This window comes from Grammomys surdaster, unplaced genomic scaffold (assembly GCF_004785775.1).
Source record: "Grammomys surdaster isolate TR1022 unplaced genomic scaffold, NIH_TR_1.0 340, whole genome shotgun sequence".
NCBI lineage: Eukaryota > Metazoa > Chordata > Mammalia > Rodentia > Muridae > Grammomys > Grammomys surdaster.
In genome coordinates, this window is record NW_021604759.1 from 148,818 (window position 1) to 166,109 (window position 17,292).

Here is a 17,292-nt window from a genome sequence, read left to right on the forward strand (position 1 = left end):
CTCCCCCCCGGCATGTCAAGTCTCTGCAAGGCTAGGTGCATCCTCTCCTAGACAAGGCAGTCCAACTAGGAGAACATATCCCACAGACAGTCAACAGGTTTTGGGATAGCCCCCACTCTAGTTGTTCGGGACCCACAAGTTGCACATCTGCTATATATGTGAAAGTGTTGGGGGAGGGCTAGGTCCAAAGGTGTATGTCCTTTGGTTTGGTGGTTAAGTCTCTGAGTGCCCCAAGGGTCCAGGATAGTTGATTCTGTTGGTCTTCCTGTGGAGTTCTAATCCCCTTAGGGCTTGCAGTCCTTCCTCCTATTCTTCCATTAGAGTCCCCAAGCTCCACCCACTAGTTGTGGCTGTATGCCCCTGTCTGAGTCAGTTGGTGGGTGGGGCCTCTCAGAGGACAGCCATGCTAGACTCTTGTCTGGAAGCATAATAGATTATCATTAATAATGTAAGGGATTGATGCTTGAACATGGGATGGATTTCAAGCTGGGCCAGTTTTGGTTGGTCATTTCCCCCAGTCTCTGCTCCATCCCCAAATTCCTACATTTCTTATAGACAGGATAAATTTTGGGTGGAATGTTTTGTGGGTGGGTTGATGTCCCTATCGCTCCACTGGGGTTCCTGCCTGGCCACAGGAGGCAACTTCTCCAGGCTCCATATCAATGCAGTCACAGATAAGGGCACCTTCTTTTGATTTTTGGGTACCTCTCCTATCTCAGGTCTCTCTCTCTTTCTAGAGATGTCCCCTACCTCCCTGTACCCTATAGGTTGCAGATTTCTATTTATTTTCGTGGCCATCTGGACATCTCCCCTGCCCCTCCTCACACTCGACTCTCTCACTCCCCTCTCTATGCCCCCGCTCCCTTCCTTATCCCCTCTTCCACTCAGTTTCCTCCCTCCATCTGCCTTCCACACCCATTCCGCTCCCCCTTCCAAGTGAGGAACCAGCATCCTTGCTTGTGCCCTCTTTCCTGTCCAACCTCCTTGGGTCTGTGGAGTGTCCATGAGCATTCTGAATTTCAGGTCTAATATCCACTTATAAGTGAATACATACCACGTGTGACTCTTTGGGACTAGGTTAGCTCATTCAGGATGATGTTCTCAAGATCCATCCATTTGCCTGTGAAACTCGTGATGTCTTTGTTTTTCATAGCTGAATAGTATTCCACTGTGTAGATGAGTATAGTTGTTTTCTGTGTTCCCATAAACCTCTCTGGAAACACCCTCAGAGCCACAGCCAAGGAGGAAATCTCCTAGGTGATTCTAAATCCTGTCAACTTGCCAATGAAGATTGACCATTGTTATATAGGCTATGATAAATTGTTGGCTGTTTGAGTTATTGCTACTCATGTGCTCACAGCAGCCCTTTGGCAAAAGAAACCATTAATGTAGATTCCTCCTTCTTCATCTACAAGTAAAGTTTGAACATCCCAGTACGAAACAATTGCAGTGTTAATACAAGATTGTAAGATAGAATCCTGAAAGCATTTTGGATGAAATGTTAATTCCTTATTCCAAATAGAATTTAAGTTGATTATTGGAGAATAATGATATTTGGCCTATTACATGGCAAGGTTTTTTAGACAAATTTGATAATCATCATCCATAAGGCAAGTTGTTACAGTTGTTCTCTATGCATGCTTTTGTATTTCCTATAAATTTGCATGCAGCCCATAGAAAGGATGTTTACTATATTTACAGATGTCTATTGAGAAGACATTATATGTAATTATATCACATGTTCATTTTCTTGAATTTTCCGCTGCTTCAACACAAATAATTAAATTATGTGCTGTAGCCACTGTTTGAAATGCTAAAAATCAAGCTTTAAATTTGTATGCTCATAGCCAGAATACGACTCATGGTTTATAATTGTTTGAAATTGTTCTTTTTTTAGATATGCTAATTCTCAAATTTTACAGTTATTTATACAAATACAGCTTAATTTAAGAAACATGCACTGTTTCTTTATAAGACATTTAAGGGCTCATTGGATTGTCTAGCCCCCAGGACAATGCCAGAGCAGATTTGTTTACCAGTCAGATTATAGACCTTATAGAAACAATTGACCATACAATCTTATTCTTTATATCATCAAAATAATAATAGCTTGAGACAATAATTTGATATTTCTAGAAAGTGTACAAGTTAAATAACAAAAACTTGTTCTCAGTGTCCTCAGTTTTCATAATGGTGTTAAGCCTTGAGGACTTATACGTCATCAATTATGGCAAATAGATATTACTCATTTTTTATTTTAGAAAATTAAAATATGTACATGTGACTTGATACCCTTTTAGGCTTTTTAGTTGCAACTGCTTTAACAAGAAAAGCAAATAAAAATTATAATTAGTTATTGCCTACATTATTTTTCTATGCTTGGTGTTCCATATCAGATTATAGACAATGGAACTGGCTATTGCAGTTAAACATTTGAGATGGTATGTTGACAATTTAATATTATCCTTATTACTGAGATTCCTTATCCTCAAGGACAAGGAATTGTGAAAGAGAGATTATGGAACTTTAAAATAATATCTTGATAGCTCTCTTGAATGTGGGAAGAACAATTATTGATGCTGCTTCCCTGGTTTTACAAGGAACTCTGAAAAATTGGCTTTTAAAAACTAAAAAGGGGGAATTATAACCCCCAGGGTCACCAAAAGCACACCTTGCTTTTGTCTTATTTTAAATTTTCTGCAAACTGATGCTAAGGTCAGTCTGCAGTGGATCGCCACTGGCATCCGGTTACTTCCAGCTCATTTGCCAGGGTCATGTGGAGAGACCCTTTAACTAATACTTGGTGTGGTCCCAACCTTGTTTTAATTTGGGGCCGTGGCTCAGTATGTATTTTTTCAGAAAAAGAGAACGGAGCCCAATGGCTCCCTGAAAGATTGGTCCGTCAAGTGGACACAGATCTCGAGCCTAATAAATGTGATTCTGATGATGATGGCTCAAAATCCTTATCTGCCAGCTGATTTAACCTGGCATGTAGTCTCCATCAATACTTAAAGCCACCCACTATACGTGGTGGCCAGACTTTGTGTCTAAATCCCTGTCAACCAGCAGTTGGATTAGACACTGGAACATTTCCGCTTCCAACCTTATTTTCTACATTGCTTGGATAAATCATGTTGCTTTTAACCTTTTAAACCTTGTGTCTCAAGCAGATAGGTTGCCTTCACACAGGATCGCTGTCAGCAAGCTCAGCTTTCATCGTGGCAGTTATCCATCGCTATGAAGAATTGCAGCTAGTGCATGCCCACAGGTCCTTTGGTCTGAATGTGGTTTTGGTCTTATGGGAAAGAGTGTGCCGATTAGTCAACGACAGGTAAGAGTGTCTTGAGCTCCTATAAACCTAAGACAGAGGCTTACATCAATATGCTATGTATGTTCCTCAAAGACGGGTAATATAGGAGTAATATAGATGCCAACCTAAGCCAGGCATGCTCGCCTGGCCACTCTGTACCCTAGATGGGGTGAAATATTGTACCCCATCCAGCTGCTGGCACTGCTCATATCTTATAAAACTAAAAAGGGGGAACTGTGCCCTTCCCCCAGCCTTGAGCGGGCCTGAGAGACCTTGTTTGCCACAATAGACCAAACAATAGGACTCCAAAGGCATTGCCTGCCTTGGCATTGCTGGCCTTGGTGCCTCCTTGGCTGTCCTGTAGCCTGGTACACAAGCTGAGAAGAATAGACTGCCTGCTGAGCTTGCCTTGACATCTCAGGCCTGCAATTAAGTATGGATTCCTCTCACCTCCAGCAAGATGGTTTCCGCTCACCCCCAGCCGACTGAAGCAAGAAGGAACTCTGGGGTTGGGGGTGGGTTATCCCCTTTAAATTAGAAGCTGAACATTAAAGCATTGAGTCTCGATCAGAAACCTTTGTCTGGCTTCATCTCTTCCCTCCCTCCTGTCCCTTCTTCCATTCCCAGCCTCTCTTTCAGGTGAACCCGGTCGACTGTGGCCAATGGCCCTCAACAGACCATAACATCAGGGTGACAAATGACTGAAGTTTTGTTTCTCACAGCCTTGGAGACTGGAATGCCAAGGCCCAGCCTCAGCTTAGAGTTCTGAGAGAGGGGTGTCTGAGAGCAGGGAAAACTCAAAGTCAAATGGTGGGTCCAAGCTGGCAGCCTATGTTCTGCTCAAGACAGCTTTCCAGACTGCTCTATGTGTTGCTCTCTCTGGAGATCAGCAGACAGCTCTATGTTCTGCTCTCTCTGGAGAGACAGCTCTGTGTTCAGCTTGAAACAGTTCTCCAAACAGTTCTCCTGCTATTCTAAAAAAAAATTCTCTGGATAGCTCATCTCTTTGAGATCATAAGCCCAGTCTTTTATTTTACATATTAATCCAGTCATTTGTTCCAGGTTTCCCTTTGATTGTCCTATGAATCCAGCCATTTGATTCTTTAGGAGACAGTAAGCACACATTTTCTTTTAACATTGCAAAAGACTTCCGAGATCTCCCAGCGTTGTAAAACACAGATAAGCGAGCTAGGTGGGACCCCACCCTGAGATTATTGTTTCTACTGTGACTGGGCCTGGACCTAAATTTCCTGTTCCAGGCTGACCTTGAATTCAGGAATCTGTTTGCCTTTCTAACAAGTTGGCTCACAGCACAGCTGCCTCTGTTCCTTTAGATCTGTGAAGCTCCTTGCATGGTTCATATTGCATCCTTATATTTTGCATGGTTGAGAAATTATATATTTTCAAACTCATGTTTTTAGAATTCTTTTCCACAGTCTTAAGGGCTATCCTGAAGGTCCCAGCATTTACCATTTGGCTGAGACATTAGCCATACCTTTGCCTCCTGGACTCATGCTGTCTTTGATTATCATGGAGTCATTAATGTTAACAGGGAGGACATTTCTCAAAGGAAAAATGCAAAAATATGTACATTATTATACAACAAGCCTTATGCTCATAGCAGCCATCAACACTCGAGGAGGCTTACACCTGTTAGCACTGTCCCAGAGATGGGGACTCTTATCATTCCACACCTACCAAGGCCATACTAGACCTGCCACTGGAAACCTGAGAACAGCATAGACAGTCTCTAGTGAGGGCTCTTCCAGGTTTTGAACTACCCACTTCCTGTTGCCGTTCTACCCGGGGGAAGTGTGCTCTTCTGGGGTGGCTTTCATAATGGTTCCACTCTTATAACCTAATTACCTTGCAAGGACCCTACTTCCAAATACTCTCACCCTGGGGTTTAGGGTCTGAATATGTAAATGTGAGGCAATCATTCCTTTGCTTCCCAGTGACTTTTCTCTACAGCCTGCCCTGCTCTCCATGCCTTCCTCAAGCATCCTGAAGCCCAGGGATGTCTCCACTCTGTATGCCGGGGACTCTGTGTTTTAGAGGAACTCCCACTGTTAGGTCTAAGAGGGTCTGACTCAGTTCCTGATGGCTAGAGTCTTTCTCACACTGTCTCCTTTCTCTAGGACACATGAATGGAATTCCAGAGTTTGGTAGAGAGGCTGAGGGGTCAGGAAGGCCTCTTCTACTGTGAGTTCTCCTTCCTCACACATTCATTCATTCATTCATTCATTCATTCATTCATTCATTTATTTGTGATTAGATGTGTGGGCACTTGAATGTTACAATATGTATGCATGTGTACACCAAGTGTGCTGCTTTCCTTTGAGTCCAGAGAAAGGATTGGATCCCCTGGGGCTGGAGTTACAGGTGATTGGGAGCTGCCCCATGGGTGCTGGGAACTGAAGTCAGGTCCTCCTCAAGTCCTTCTCTTCCTCTTCCTCTCCTTCCTCCTCCTGTCCCCTCCTCCTCCTCCTGGCTTACAAAGGGCCATTTCCATGCAAGTATATAATGTACTTTGAACATGTTCTCCATACACCTCAGTGTTCTCCCCCTTCTTGTTTTTTTTTTTGTTGTTGTTGTTGCTGTTGGGTTTTTTTTTCTTGATTTGTTTTTTTTTGAGACAAGGTTAGGCAGGCTGGCCTCGAACTCAGAAATCCGCCTGCCTCTGCCTCCCAAGTGCTGGGATTAAAGGCATGGGCCACCTCTGCCCAGCATCCTCCCCCTTCTTATTCCATCCTACTTTTTCTTCAAGGTACAATTTAGTTCCTCACCCCACCACACCCTGCCCTTCCTGTGCTCTTGCAAGAGCTGGAAAGCTCTTTCTGGAAATGTGAGTCAGTGAGCGGAAAATGTAACTTTGAGGCAAGAAGCAGGTCTCCATGGAACCTGCATCTTCTCTCCAGAGTTTCCTTGATGGGTCACCTCAAGGAAGTAGCCCGGTGTTTCTATCCTATCATGTCTTGGAACCATGGTCTGTCCAGGTCACCTTCAGTGAGGTCATGTGTGATGCATCCGGCCTTGCAGCTGTGAATGCCTGAGCTGTCTGCTACTCACTACCTCATGATCTGACTCCCCACTTTTTGGAAAGCAACTGCAGGCCTTCAGATGAACTTTGGTCCTGGACCTTCATGCTGTCACACTCTCTGAGGTTCAGGTCATGGCTCCCCAGACTTTGGTGGCTTCCTTCACCCAATAACCATCTCTTCATTTTTCAGGCTCTTGAAAATAGGAATCCACAGTGGTTTGTAGGCCCGGCTGAGACTCATGCATCTTCTTGGCCTCAGGCTTAGATCAGCCCTGACAAGTTAGAAGCTCCACAGAAGCACTACATAGGGACAGTGTTGGGGCAGAAGCATCTAGAATATATCCAGAATGAATCACACCAGGAACTGGGCCCCATGCACAGACATTCTGGAACTAGAGGTCATGGAAGAAAATTGTAAGTTTTTGTCTTCACCTGTCTGGGCTCTTATAAGTAGCTTCTGAAGGGTTAATAGAAATTTCACTTCTAGCAGATGAACAGGAAAAAGAGCCAGGAGAGCAGGTCGGCTAGTTCTAGGGCTTTGTGCTCCAAGAACAAGAACTTGGCTAACCACAGGGTAGGCGATGTAAATGATATGATTGAATAAGACTGAGCCTTGAGGGAAAAAAGACCTATACTTCCCCATGATTGTTCCTCGAACCCTGTCGTATGCTGAGTAATGGGCTGGCACTTTCCCCATGATTGTTCCCTGAACCCTGGCTCTTTCCACAGTTACCCCTCCCCACTCCCCCTGGGTTGTGTTTTTTTCCTTTAAATACTCTACTCTCCCTGAGCTGGGGGTCGAGCTCCTCTGCCCCTGCATGGGTTATGGGGTCTTGGCCTCAGCGTGCTGATTGAAATATACCTCTTGCTGTTGCATCAAGATTGGTGTCTCTGAGTCTTTTGAGTAGTCGTGAGTTCTCGTGGCTTGAGTGGGGTCTCCCCTCCCAGGGGGCCTTTCACTTCATGGATCTGCCAAGCCTTCAGGGGCTCCTGAAGCCTGGAGAAAGCCACATGGGTTATTGTCTGGTAGACATTGTCTCATGTTCAGCTTACCTCTCCCACCTGTAGGCCCTCACACTGGCTTATTTTTTTTTCCAGCCATGGCATATGCCCAGGAAGAACAGATTCAGATGACTTGACTGGTTGCCAAGCATATGACTGGGTGTCATAAAGAGGGACTGAATGTTTTCAGTCTTACTTTCTTTTCTACCTTTGTATGGCACAGGTTTGTCTCCAAGAGATGCAAATGCCACTTATCCCTGATCCTTGTGAGACCTTGGCACCTCAAATGATCTTGTTCTGCTGGGTGTCTGGTGGCTGAGAGCTGATGGGTGATTCCAGGCCACTATGACATCAGCATAGCTCTGCATTTCATTGGCCCATGTCTATCTGCATAGTATAAGGAGTGGGCACCAATAAAGCTGCTCTCTCAGGAGGATGATGGTTAAGACTTCCAAACAATTTCTCTTCTCCTCTCCACTTCTCTTGAGAACAAGAAAATTGGCTGTGCCTCCCTTCTCTAGATTAACCTATGTCAAAGGCTCTCTCCTGTGAAGAGTCTATGCCATCACAACATAGACTAAGGGAAAAGATTCTAGACTGAGGACCTTGGTGTATGCCTCTAATCCTGGCACATGAGAGTCAGAGGCAGGAGGATTGCTATAAGGCTAGCCTGGTTTACACAGTGAATTCCAGGTCAGCCAGTACAATAAGATCCTGTTTCAAAACATCACCCAAACAAAATAATAATTAAAAAAAAAACAGAAAGAGAGAAGGAAGGAAGCTTTGGAGGGAGGGAGGGAAGAGGGAAGAAAAGAAGAAAATATTCTACATGAAGAGTTGTTAAAGGCTGGATGTGGTGTCACACATCTTCAATCGCAGGACTCAGAAGGAAGAGGCTGGCAGATTTCTGAGTCTGAGGCCAGTCTGGTCTACAGAGTTCCAAGACAGCCAGACCTATGTAGATAGAGCCTGTCTCAACAAGTAAGTAAGCAAACAAACAGATGAACAAATAACAAACCGAACCAAACCAACAACAAAAAAGTGGTTGATTTCCATCGGGGAGGAAAAAAAAAAGAGCATTGTAACAGGCCTGGCAGAAATGAAGATATTCTAAAGAGACACTTGTGTCCCTCAATCTATGAGACTGTTGAGATAATGGAACCCCAAAGAAATGGGGATCACCCCAGGAATTTCAAGCTGGGAGAAACAAAGGGTTCCAGGCAGTGTGGGAACCCATCTCCCAGAAGGCTTTGTCACACGGTTCTAACCACGTGTGTGACAACCTTATAAGATGAGACTGAACCCCAGACAGGTGAGTCGTGGGCAGAAGCACACCTTGACTGGGACTCTTATCCTTGGCTCTCTACTTCCTACAGGACCTAGGAAGACAGACTTGGGAGCGCACTAGATCCCCTTGTCCTTCTTTCCAATGTAGCCATATTGAATAAATCTCATCTTTCTGCTTTCCAGTTTTAATTTGGCTCTTTTAATTCACTTAGTAAGGACAGGTGGTCAGATCTGATTTGGAGCACAAGTTCAGTAACAGCATGAGAGCTTGCCACTAGTCCTATTATATACTGTGATGTAACTTCTGCTAAGACTTCATTGGACAACACAGGTCATTAGACCAACATTGACATCAGTCAGGTAGGCCTGTGCATTGTGCCCCAGGAAGAACCACTGACTCGCTGGAAGTATGGCTCCATCCTTTCAGCCCCTGCTTGGATCTGAAAATATGACATTCTTTTCAGAACTGGGAAGTCTATTAGGGCAAGGCTCACATCAGACTTTCTCTGGATCTTCTGATGTTGATAGCAGCTGGTGGAGGCAATGGGCATTTGAGAGAATCAGGACACCTGGGTCTTTATCTGAGTTGCCAGGGTCAGAGTCTGGGTCCCATAGTCATAAGACACGAGGATTGATCATTCATCCTCAATAGGTCAATAAGGAGACAATCATAGTGACAAGCAGAAGAAGGATTTTAGTCAATGTGTCCACACAGGGGAGAGGAACAGAGACGTCAAGATATCATATTCTGATAGGAAGCTTAAGTTTAAATAGAGGGTAAAAGGAGTGCGTAACTAGGCAATTTCAGTCAAGGTGTGGTCCTGTCCATCACTAACCTCTGTCCACTGTTCACCATTGCCTCAGTTCTTGCAAGGTAGTCTGACGAGTTGTCAGAACTGTCTGAAAATCTCTTTTTGGAAGACTGGTCTACCTCTGACTGGCACCAGGATTCAATTTTCTTTTCTTTCTCCTAGCATGAGACTCCTGGTGGGGGGGGGCATTCTAAATTCTTGGGTCCAGTGTTTCAGTAGTCTGCTAGCCAAAGAGAAGGCATAAGTAACTCTTTAGTGCTGTCTTCAAGACTATGGAGACGGCTACAGGTAGATTCTCATTTTGCATCAGTCAAGTTTTGCGTCTTCTCTGAGCCTCCGATTCCTCATCCTCCAAGAGGGGCCTGAACTATACAAAGGCTGTGATTGGTCCTGGCTGGGGATGATGATGTTTCCATGGAGACACCTGAGAGGAAAGTGAGTCATGCATGCATCCCAAGACCAGAGCATCACAGAGGAGTTGCAAGCTTTCTCTCCATGCTCTCCCCGGATGTGACTTGGGGACTCCATCCCCAGACTCTGCAATTTCAATTTTTTTTAAAATTTTTTTAACATTAGCTCTGCCCTTTGCTATCGATGTCCCCTTGTTCTCTGCTTCCTGGAAACCTAATTTTATTTTCCTCAGAGAGCCCACAGTGTCTTATGGTTTAGTTCCGACTTCCTTCTTGCCCATGACCTTCCTGAAAGCCATGTCTCCATTTTCAACTTGTTTCTTGAGTTACCTACCCTGTTTCTTCCCACCTCCTACCAAGCCTTTCATAATGAGTAGCTCAAATTGCAGTTTGAAAAGCAATAACCACTACCTAGACATCTTATCTCATTAAATTACCACAAGGTAGATATCATGTCTCCCATGATAACTTGTGTTTCATAGGCTTTCTGATAATTCACTAACACAATTTAGTATGGTGCTGGAATGATTAATAAACATTGATATGATATCTCAAGGGTCAAATTCAATTTCACACTTTATCTCTAGAGGGGGTCGGTGTTCATTAAACTCTGTTTCACATAGAATTATGAAATTTTTCTTTGCAGAATTCTACCTTAAGATTAAGTGTACAAGCTTCTGGTGGTGGTGCATACCTTCAATTCTAGCCTTCGGATCTCTGTGAGTTCAAGGCCAACCTGGTCCACAGAGCAAGTTCCAGGACAGCCAAAGCTACACAGAGAAACTTTGTCTTAAAAAAAAATTCTAGGGTGTTTCATTATGTATACTAGATGGTTTTGTGTGTCAGCTTGACAAGCTGATGTTATCACAAAGAAAGGAGCCTCTCTTGAGGAAATGCCTCCATGAGATCCAGCTGTAAGGCATTTTCTCAATTAGTGATCAAGGAGGGAGGGCTTAGCCCACTGTGGGTGGTGCCATCCCTGGTCTGGTAGTCTTGGGTTCTATAAGAAAGCAAGCTGAGCAAGCCAGGAGAAGCAAGCCAGTAAGTAACATCCCTCCATGGCCCCTGCATCAGCTCCTACTTCCTGACCTGCGTGAGTTCCAGTCCTGACTTCCTTTGGTGATAGATTGCAATGTGGAAGTGTAAGCTGAATAAACCCTTTCCTCCCCAACTTGCTTCTTGGTCATTATGTTTGTGCAGAAATAGAAACCCTGACTAAGACGTTATGTGTATGTGGATATTCAAAACAGGAAAAAATCCCAAATCAGAACCCCTTCTGTCCTGAGCATCCCCTAGGAAGGCTTTAGGGGTTGATGAACATATTTCATAGTCCTTATAATCACCTCAAGTGGCAGTGGTGAGCTGTGACATTTTGTCAGGGAAGGGGAAGGGAATGCTGAACACTAGGTGTTAGTCATCTTTCTGTCAAGATAACAAAAGATGTGAGAGAAGTAATTGACAAGAAGCAGAACAAGCGTGGCAAGGTTCAAGGTTTCAGTTACATGGTCACTGGCTCTGATGTTTTGGGCCCATGGTGAGGGAGCACTGAGGCAAGAGGGAGCTGTGGCTGAGCAGAGCTCACCACATCAAGGACATAATCAGAAGGAATACAAGAGCACGGTGCTGGGGACAAAGCGCTGCCTTCAAAAGCATGCCCCTAGTGACCCTCTTCCTCCAACCCAACCCACCACCTGATGACTGAGCTTTTCAGTTATGGATTCATGGATGCATTAACCTGTAGGTGAGGTCAGAGTCCTCAGGATCCAGTCACCTCTCAGGGGGTCACCTCTGAAGTACTGAGGACCAACATGAGAATCCTTAGGTAGCCATTTAATACTGTATTTGTGCTCTGGCTTCAGGAAATGTCAGCCGCAGATTCTGGGGACAGTATGCTTGACTCCACAGTCACATTCTTTTCAGTCAAATCTCTTCTTTGAATAGGTATATGTGACTGACTCAGCCCCTCAGACACCAGTCAGGGTTTATCCCAACACACGCTTGCCCTGATCTTCCAGGCTGGGCTCTGTGGTAGGCTATATTGACACACAATGCTCAGCAGGAGCGATTCAAGGGGATGGAGTGGCCACCATGTATGTAGGGGTCTGAAGGGTGTTTCTTTTTGTTTTTTGTTTTGTTTGTTTGTTTGTTTGTTTGTTTTCGAGACAGGGTTTCTCTGTGTAGCCCTGGCTGTAGACCAGGCTGGCCTCGAACTCAGAAATCCGCCTGCCTCTGCCTCCCAAGTGCTGGGGTTAAGGGTGTGTGCCACCACCGCCCGGCTGGGTGTTTCATTAAGTATACTAGATGGTTTTGTTTGTCAACTTGACACAAGCTGATGTTATCACAAAGAAAGGAGCCTAGACAGTAGAAAGATCTGATCTTGAATCCTTCAGTGGGGATCAGTCAGTTTTGGTTCTCAGTTATTATTATTATTATTTTTATTAAGTTTGTCTCAACATGTCTCTTAGATTATTGGAAATATGTAGCAAGCTGGTTGAGATGTTGCCCCAGAGGGCTTAGTGGACTAGCCTCATCCATGTGTGTGTGCTTGTGTGATGGTTTTATTACAGGACAGACAACAAAAGCCACCTGAGAACAACTACAAGAGTTGGTGCACTCTCTTACCTGCCCCACCCATAATCACACCCCTTCACGATGCAGCACCATTTCACCTGGTGCATCTTAACTAGATTGTATGGCTCTTGCTGGGAATTTCCGAGGGTGGCTTTCCATGTGCTGGTTTCTATAGTAACCACATAATAAAAGTAGAAAGAAACACAGTTATTGATTAACCTCCTCTGCCAGTGCTTGGAATTGACTGTAAGCAAGTGCCACTCATGTAGACCTTAGAGGTGGCAGCGCTGGGAAAGCATGGTATGCTTCTTAAGCTCGCCACAGGCTCCTGTGCCCTAGGCCATGAGTTGCTGGCACATATGTTGGGGCCATTGTAGACTATCTTGAGGACCTAAGCTGGGTCTGTCCAGTGTGCAGTAGTGTTGGTGGGTGTTGGTGCCAGGGTTGTGGTGTTCAGGGTGTGGTGTGTATGCTGTGATGTTCAGGGTGTGGTAGACAGGCTATGATGCATAGAGCTGTGGTATTCAGGCGGTGTTCAGGCTGTGGTGTGCAGGGCTGTGGTGTGAAGGGCTCTGGTGTGCAGGGATGTGGTGGCTTGGAGTCAGAATCCTTGATTATTTTTTGAAGTTCTTTCTCTTGATCTTTTATGCACAAAGATTAGCATAGCCTCTTTCACTGACTAGTGGGGGTCTGGAATAATCCATTCAAGGAAGGTCGCTCGGTCCAACTTAGTGACATCTATGCCCTTCTTGAATTCATGGAAACATTGCCCACACAAGTTTGACCTGTATTTCCAGGTCAGGCCATGGAGGTTTGGCCTGGAGTGAGAACTGGCTGAACTTTTGTAGGTAACTCTAACAGAGCTGTTGTTGAGCCACCTTGTTCTAAGATGGCCAAAGAGGAGCAAGGCAAATCCTTGATTTTTAAAGATTAGTTTATTCTTGACAATCTCAAATGTATATGCAATACATCTTGGTCACATTCATACCTTCCTTTATCTTCTCCCTACTCTCCAACCTCCTTCTTTTCTCAGTTCTCACCAAGACCTTTTCCACTTTCATGTTTTTTCTTAAAAATAAACACATCAGGTTTAGCCAGAAAACTCCTGTGAGTCTGGGCGTGACACCACCCACTGTGATATGAGTAACTAACCCAGCAGTGGCTATGTCACTAAAGACAATGGCTCCATCTCCCCCTTTTACCCCCTACTGCTATTAGTTTCTCTGTGTGGGACTGGGCCTCACAAGACCTTCCCTCATCTATGATTGAGTGAAAAACTTTGGATGAAACCTAGCTTTTCTCCTCCACATCTTTGAGGTTCTAGAGGCCTGGGAGTGGGAAGCTGGTGTCTCTTTTCTACAGAGGTGTTACTTGCATACCTTTGTGGACATAGGAGGTAATGTCATATTGTTCAGTATTATTCAGAGACACATTGTGATATATGCAGGGAAAGAGGGGGTCTGACACCAGGTACTTGCTCTAAGTTGTTTAGGAGCCTGGTTTTTTGAACCTCTACCTATCTCACCCACCAGAGCCTCCTTTTGGCCAAACTAGACTGAAAGAAGTGGGGCAGGAGCCTGGAGATGTTTGCAGGGAGACTCTTTGGAATCAGAGAATCTGGAGACTACATCAGCAAACACGTTATAGATGACCACGATGAAGGGGTAGTAATTTGAGGCTACCTATCTCCAAATAGTCTGTCAGGATGAGAACTGGGTTGACCTCACACAGGGGGTGGGGCAGGTTCTCCCTGAGGATGAGCTTTGACATGTGAAGCCAAGGAAGTTGGCCAACATCCATGACAGCACGAAGGCTCTGGGCTGGGGGAGGTGGTGAGTCCCAGAACAGAGCATCTTCCCGTCTTCCTGCTGAAGAGCAAGGGCTTGAGGACAAATGAGAGGAACCGAGTGTCCACACAGGTTGTGACAACTTTTTTAATTAAAGAGTTTACTTTAAAAAATATTTGTTTTTAAATGTGTGTGTGTGTGTGTGTGTGTATGTGTGTGTAGATGCTCAGAGAGACCAGAAGCAGGTGTCAAGAGTTATAGTCAGTTCTGATTCACCTGACCACTGAGCAATCTCTCCACTTCCCACCATTTTATATTTTTAGGGTAGTTTTAGGTGCATGAAAAAAATCAAGCAGAGGGTGCAAGGTTTGCTACATGCCTTGATATCCCCCCACAATCAACCTCCCCTCCACATGAGGCAGCCATTATAGGTAGAGGAGGGAGCCTACACTGGTTTGCACATCCTGTCAGCTGACAGACATAGTACAGATTAAGGTTCTGTAATACAATGTATACTTTGTCTCTGGATGTTTTGTTGAACTCCCAGGCCCTGAGAATGGAGGGTTGAGCGTTCTTAGCTCCGGGTCTTTCGGAACAAGGAGTAGTACACCTTTCCTCAAAACAGAAAAGGTATGGGGAACCACTGGGGCAGTTATTCAGCTTATAGATGAAGAGTCTGAAGTACAGAGAGGGCCAGCAGTGTTTGTACGATGGGGTGGTGAGCCAGAGCCTGAATCTGGGGGTTGGGGGAGAGGATTTTCTTTACATTTCCATGAGAGCTGGTCAGTCACTGCAGGGTGATCACTGTGGTCAGCTGCTGAGCGACGTCCAGTGAGTGAGATGATGGAGGATAGCCAGATGTTTTCCTCTGAAAGGGAGATCAAGAACTGCTCACCTCACACCAGTGAGGGAGTGGGACGTGTGTGAGTTCCCCTCACTTTCACTGAAGCCAGCCCAAGGGAGAGAAACAGACATTTCCAGAAATGAGGCTTATGTCCACCATTAGGTCTGAAAGTCAGGCTGTCTTTCACATCCTGTCAGCTGATGTAAGACTGCTGGCCCATCCCATGCCAGTGAGCTTGCCATTCTCCTTGCCCTTTGACTTCTGACAATGCTTGTCTTTTCCCTGCTCCAGGAAGAACCTGCATTTGAGGAGTTGCCAAGGGATATTTAAGGTTGGTGGCAGGGTAGAGGAGCGCCTTGTGCTTCCGAGTGAGAAACAAGACCAGCTTTTTTTGTTTTTTCAGCTTCTCTTATGCCCAAGAGATGGTTCCTACTGTCTCTCTCCTCAGGACTCTAGAATTTTCCCTCCCCACTATCTTCCAGGGAGAAGGAAGAGTGTACTGATGTGTGTCACACTTCATACCTTCTGGAGTTTCTTCTTGGGGACAGTTCTGTCATAACTGAAATTTCACTCATGCTACATGATATCTGTTTCATTCCGTTTCATTAACATATCAACCGAGCCAGTTTGGCACCAAGGGCCCTCCAGGTGCCTGTGTGTGCATTGACTAAATAACTGACCCCAAATATATTAGCATAAGTTGTGAAATTAACAAAATGCCTCTAAATATCTCACAAGAATCCCCAGACAAACAGAAAGGAAGAAAAGAAAGAAGGGAGGGAGGGAAAAGAAAGGCGGGGGTGGGGTGGGAAGAAATGGGGAAAGTTTGGATCCATCTGGGTCTACACACATACATCAGGGCCCAATAAAACCAGTTATCAGGAAACAGGACCGTGCGTGGCAGGGTGCTGTTGCTACATGGAAAATTCTGGTAACTTTACAGAACTAGAGAAAAGTGAAATTCTAAGATCCAAGACAGGTAAACTCTAAGAAATGGCAAGTCTCTAAAGAAGACAAGACAGAAAATGGTTGCCTGCATGTAACCTGGGACCTGGTGGAAATTTCTCCATCCACCCTTCTTTTCTTTTTGGTTTTTCAAGACAGGGTTTATTTGTATAACCCTGGCTGTCCTGGAACTCACTCTGTAGACCAGGCTGGCCTCAAACTCACAGAGAACTGATAGCCTCTGCCCCCAAAGTGCCGGAATTAAAGGCATGTGCCACCCGCTAGACCCCCCCCCTGGCTCATTTCCCCTTTCTTTAGATGACCATTACTAGACCAATTAGTGAGATTTCATAATCAATCCATCTCATCGCATCTGTAAATGTCCTATTCCTTAATGATGTTATCTGATGTCTCACTAGATCAGCACTGGGGGCCCAAAGCCCGGAGACCTGACCTGTCAGTGTACAACTAACTGCCCAAAGTCTTCTTCCACCACTTGTTATAATTGGGAGGGAGTGTGGGGATTGTATTTGGCAGGGGTGGAGGTGGGGTGGAGCACCAGGGACAAAGAATAGCAGCACACTGAAGTGGCAGGGTCAGGGTCAGGGTCAGGGTCAGGGTCAGGGTCAGGGTCAGGGACATGTCTTAATCTGTGACCCACTGTGGTAGCAGTGATGAGGTGGGAGCCAGGTCGACCTCAATGAGCATAGAGATGCTTATGTTTTAACCAAAAGCATTTTGTTTTTAGGAGGCATGTGGTTGGTTTGCGTGGTGGTTGGAATTGGAGTGTCTCTCATAGGCGCCTATGTTTGAATGCTTAGTCATCAGGAGTCTACTATTTGAGAAGGATTAGAGAGATTAGGAGGTGTGGCCTTGTTGGAGGAGGAAATGTGTAGCTGGAGGTGGTCTTTGAGGTTTCAAAAACCCAAACCAAAGCAGCATCTCTGTTTCTCTCTTGGTCTGTGGATGAAGATACAGTTCTCAGCTACTTCTCCAGCACCATGATAATCATGGGCTAAACCTCTGAAACTGTAAGCAAGCCCACAATTAAATGCCTTTCTAAAAATAAGAGAGGCCCTGGTCATGGTGTCTTTTCGTAGCAATAGAAAAGTGACTAACACAGAAATGTTTTTAGGTATACGAGTTGTTTTCCCTCTCAAATTCATGACCTCTTCTTTATTACTCTCTCTCTCTCTCTCTCTCTCTCTCTCTCTCTCTCTCTCTCTCTCTCTCACACACACACACACACACACACACACACACACACACACACACACACACACA